Source organism: Astyanax mexicanus, chromosome 17 (genome assembly GCF_023375975.1).
Source record: "Astyanax mexicanus isolate ESR-SI-001 chromosome 17, AstMex3_surface, whole genome shotgun sequence".
NCBI lineage: Eukaryota > Metazoa > Chordata > Actinopteri > Characiformes > Acestrorhamphidae > Astyanax > Astyanax mexicanus.
In genome coordinates this window covers 23,236,135-23,242,124 of record NC_064424.1, presented here as the reverse complement: position 1 = coordinate 23,242,124, position 5,990 = coordinate 23,236,135, and positions in this window count along the sequence as shown.

Sequence of the window (5,990 nt, the reverse complement as noted above, 5' to 3'; positions counted from 1 at the left end):
TCGATGACGTCGATTATGTCGACGCGTCGCCCCAGCCATAGTGATGAGGTTCACCCAGAATGGAGAGCGCTGTATAAACCACCGTTAAGAGAGTGGCTGACCTGCAGTGGAGGATTTTACACGGTATTGTCTCTGTGAATTCTTTTATTTCCATTTTAAATCCTGAAGTCAGTCAAGATTGTCCCTTCTGTTCTCAGAGGGAAACAGTTTTTCACGCTTTTATGCACTGTTTTAGGCTACGTCCCCTTTTTAAGGTTTTACACTCTGTTTTTACGGCTCTTAATGTGGGTTTTAACCCTCAGATTTTTATCCTGGGTTTTAAGTATGTGCGGAGAGAGAGGTTCAGGTGTCAGCTGATCAATTTTATTCTTGGTCAGGTGAAACTGGCGGTATACATTAGTCGCAGAAACAAAGTGGCTCAAGCAGCTGACACCGATGCAGTAACAATCCTTTCTAGACTGGTCAGATCCAGGGTTTTAATTGATTTTAATTATTATAAATGTATGTCTGATTTCATGACTTTTAGAGCAGTGTGGTGCTGTGGGGATGCAGTGTGCTCAGTTTACGAGGATGAGCTCTGCTTTGCACCTCAGTTCCAGTAAAGAAAATGTTATGTTATTTATTTATCTATCTTTTGTGACAATGTCCTGATTTTAATGATGATTTTAATGGCTGAGATGGACAAAAATGACTTTTACATGTTATAACATGATTTACTTATATTAAAGTGTTGTTAAAAGTCAAAGTCTCTCTCTCTCTCTCTCTCTCTCTCTCTCTTTCTCTTTCTCGTTTCTTAGATTGATCTCTCTGAAAACTAATAAAAACTAGCAAACCCACTCTAAAAACAAATGAAAATTCTTAAAAATCATTTTAATTAAATAATGGTTCTATGCTTCTATGTTACAGTGTTAATTATTTAATATAATTCTGATTATATTTCGCTCATTCAAACAGCCCGAAAACAGACAGTTTATGGGGTGGATCGGGTCGGGCTCGGGCTCATAATGACAGTTCATGGTTTGGGTTGGGTCGGGCTCGGGCAGAATGTGCACGGGCTCGGGCTGGGTCGGGTCGGATTTTTTGGGCCCGATCTAAGCTCTACTCACAGGTAGTCTACACAAAGTAGACACAAGAAAAATAACCCTTTGGCACATGGCATGTGTGCATCACATCCTGTGTAACAAAGCAAGTGTCAAGGACTCTGGACTACCACGACAAGACAAGAAAGGGTTCTGGACTACCATGCATGTCACAATGTTTCTGATGAAAATGAAATTTAATATATCTAATCTGTTTCTATTAGTGATTAATATTGCCAATCAGTTCATTGTTTGAATGATTTTGTAGATGAGGCATACACTGTTACCATACACTGAGTAAAAATATAATACTTACATGTTATGTATGACTGACTCTCAGATAAGTACAGTAAACTAAATCATCTCCTCTCTGTCTGCCAGGAACTCTAGAAAGATCACAGGCTCATCTGTTCCCAGACAAAAGCCCCTGAAGCAGAACCAGAGACCCAGTTCTGTTGCTCAGCAAAGGTATTCGCAAATTTACTCTGATAAATGGAAAACTTGTCTTCTGTTACTGTGAGAAGCCTGATTTTCGCACTGTTATTTATTATAATTCATTCTAATTAAATACATTTTCAACTTTAATTTTAACTTCATAAATGATGTTAGTTTGTAATGCTCATGTGTGTTTTGTTTTTGATTTTCAGACAGAATTTAAAATCTGTCTTTTCAGGAGAAACACAAACTGAGGAAAGGTATGTAAGCTGCTGCCATGAACACAAACAGGCATTTTATTTTGGAAAAATTCAAGCATTACACAAACTCAAAATGTGCAAAGATAACTCTCTTTTCTGTTTCAATATGTATTTAAACAAAAAACAAAACACAGATTTGCTTACATTTACTATGACTTTTATTTCATTGCAGACTGTACGAGCCAAAGATATTTAATGTTTTGTTATTTAATTTATTCAGGTACACCCATTCCTGCATTTCAGGCCATGTTTACGTTGCTAAATAAAAACACCAATATGTCACCAGGCTCTGATTAGCTTGACCTCCTGTTTCTAAATATTTTTACTTATCTCAGGCATGTTATATATGACTGACTCTACAGATAAATACAGTAAACTAAAATGCTCTCCTCTCTGACTGTCAGGAACTCTAGAAAGACCACAGGTTCATCTGCTTCCAGACAAAAGCCCCCGCAGCAGAACCAGAGATACAATTCTGTTGCTCTGCAAAGGTATTCCCAAATTTACTCAGATAAATGGAAAACTTGTCTTCTGTTATATTTTAGTTTGCTTGGAATTTTCTCTGAAGAAAATAAAGCAAAGTTTATCATTTATTTATATTTAACTGTGACAGATGTGGCTTTGAGCATGTATGAACTGAACTTTAACTAGTTCAGAAAAGCTGTGAACTGGCACAACACTAGTGGTGGGTGTGAGTCTGTTCGTCACAGAGGTGAGTTGTGACTTGGAGGTATATATAGGGCGAAGGGATGGAGCTTGTAATTGAGGTGCGCTCCATATCCCAAAATTTTGTTAATCCTTAACAACTTGAATTGGGTACAGATCCATGCAACATGGGATCATGCATTATCATGCTGCAACATGAGGTTATGGTCATGGATAAGTGGCACAACAATGAGCCTCAGGATCTCATCACGGTATCTCTGAGCATTTAAAATTCCAATAATAAAATGTACCTGTGTTCGTTGTTTATAACATATGCCTGCACATACCATAACCATGAACTGTGAAAACTGTAATTAATCTGTAAAGAGAAAAACTCTCTATTTTGGGAGGATGTTGCATAAAAACTTGGAGATGTTACTAAAAATATTTTAAAATGTTTGCATTCCTGCATGTATTAACAAAACAACATTGACAAAACATAATTAACTTACTCAAAATAGCAACAAAAATGATTACACCACCAAGCAACACACCATTTTACTTTAAATATGCAACTTGTTTGTTTTTACAATGGAACACCTAATCTATAGAAAACTATTTAAAAATGGGCCAGACTTGACAAACCTTCCTCATGTATAAATAAAAATAAGAAAAAATTGTGTGCCAGTGCGGATAGTTGGTCTTAAAGAGGAATACATTTAACATACCTAAGTACCCAGTTACCGCGTTAGTACCAGTAGTACCAGTAGCCACGTTTTGTACAGAGCAGCAATCAGCTGCTTACAGTAACTATTAAAATGTGGTACTCAATTAATGTGTTCTGTTTTTTATTTTGATTTATTTACGCATTTATAATTAGTTTAACTACATTAAAATGACCTGTTTTTATAAGTATTTATTCCTGTGTTTATTCTTTGCTTGACCTTCTGTTTCTAAACAGTTTTGCTTATCTCATGCATGTTATATATGACTGACTCTACAGATAAATACAATAAACTAAAACCTCTCTCTGTCTCCTCTCTCTGTCAGGGACTCTAGAGAGACCACAGGTTCATCTGTTTCCAGTCAAAAGCCCCTAAAGCAGAACCAGAGTCGCAATTCTGTTGCTCAGCAAAGGTATTCCCAAATTTACTCTGATAAATGGCAAACTTGCCTTCTGTTACTGTAAGAAGCCTGATTTCACACTATTTTACCTGTGCCTTAAAAATGATGTTAGTCTATAATGCTCATGTGCATTTTGTTTTTGGTCTTCAGACAGGATTTAGTATCTGTCTCTTCAGGAGAAACACAAACTGAGGAAAGGTATGTAAGCTGCTGCCATGAACACAAACAGGCATTTTCATTTTGGGAAAATTCAAGCATTACACATCTATGTAAATACACAATATTGTCTTAAAATGTGCAAAGCTAAATCCCCTTTCCATTTTAATTATTTGAATTTGTTTACATTTTTTTTTTTAATTTAATGCAGAATGTCCCACCCAATATTAGAAACAGGTCGATTTGTCCCCCCCAAAAATTATATCGTTTCACTCAGATCAGCTGTACTATTAATGAGGAGACAGACCGGACCAATCACGGAGCCTGTTCAGGTATTAAGTCCCGCCTCTCAGTAGATTGGCAGAAACAGCCAATCTTGCTGGTTTTGCGGCGCGCGGAGGAGAGGCAGTTTGCTGTTGGGGAAGCCCCGCCCCCTCGCTGTGAGATTTAGCAGCGGGATCGGGCTGCAGCAGCTTCAGCTGATTTTAAAACAGATATGGATATACGGAGATTTTACTAAAAGAAAGGTAACGGTAGGTTAACCACGTAAACTGTGATGATATGTTTCTGATAGCTGGTTAAAAATACACGTCTCTGAATTAAAACACACAGTTTAAACCCACTGTGATAAATAAACTGCAGCTGTGTTAGTGAGTTAGCTTAACTTTGGAATGAGCTAGATTGGGAGTCAGGGTTAAAGAAAAAAAAAACTATATATATAATGTTCAACTTGCCCTGTGCCTGATCAGCTAATCACTATTTCATTTTCAAACTTTGTTTATTAATTTAGGATTGCAGGTCTTACTGTGAGCTATAATGAACGAAAATTCATTTAGCTAACTAGTTATCTAGAAGCTGCATGTAGTGGATAGCCAGGATTTAGTACAGTACTTTGTTTGTAGTTTAAAGCAGTTTCTTAACCCCGATCACTGCCCCCAAAATAGTGTTTTCCACCTGATCCAGCTGATCAGCTAATAAACAGTCATTTACTGAGTTTACCTGTTAAAACCCTTTAGCCCCCTATGGATCCTAAATTAATCATGTATATCCAGCAGTTTATTAGACACATCATTCCACCACTTACTCTATGAAATGCCTTTAAAGCAGAGGAAGCTGTAGAATATGCAGAATACACAACACAGAACAGTGTTAATATGCAGTAGAATATGTAAGAACAGGGTTGAGAAACACAGCTGTAACATGACTTCTGTTATGTGCAGGAGAAAATGTAAATATACGACAGAATTGACATGCCAATACATAATAATAATAATAATAATAATAACCAAATCTGTATTATTTTAAATATTAGGTGATAACTGATCATTATTGTCATATGTATATAATTCAGACATTGCATGCATAATTTTTTCTAACCACAGTAACCGTAACATGGAGTAACATGTTTAGATTGTAAAATCACCTTATAATAATAATTTACTTTTAATTAAAAGTAATTTCCACAAATGTTCTAGGAAACTATAGGGTGGGCTTAGGTTCATATTGGCAAATGTGTCCCCCCCAATATCAAGCCCGCTCCTACGCCCTTGAGCGACGGTAGAGTTCTTGACATTACTGCTGCAAGGAATGCAATCAATGAATTCCTGCAGATGATGATCACGGTGTAAGCAAAGCTGCAAAGTCTCCAAGTCTGTGGATTCTGTAATCAGGCTGTTACTGTGGAATACACGCAACTATACACAATTCCCATCAGCCCGGGAATTACAGCACCACACTATATTTTTCCATGCTATTGTAGGTCCGGTGCAGGGGACACCCGTGGGGTCTTTAATCACACCTACACGTATTGCAAAGGGTATCTGTGAATATGCAGGTAATATTTAATATTATTCCATAATCAGGTGCTTCTAACCAACATTGTTGCCGTTCATCTGGGCAAACTCTGGGGTGTATTAACTCGCAAATATATAAGTACCAGTCAAAAGTTTGGACACGTCTCATTCAATGTTTTTTCTTATTTTTTTTTATTTAATTAAATTTCTACATTGTAGATTAATATTAAAACCATGAAAACTATTAATTGACGTATATGGAATTATCTAGTAAACAATCCCCTGACCTAAACTCAACTGAGATGGTGATTTGGGAGGAGCTGGAGCTTTACAGCGTGAAGGAAAAGCAGTAATTATTGTTTAGCACCTCCACGAACTCCTTCCTTCAAGATGCTGAGAAAACTATTCCAGGTGACTCTCCCTCATGAAGATACTGAGATTAAAATATCAAGAATGTGCAGCTCTGTCGTCAAAGATAAATGTATAAAGTATAAAAC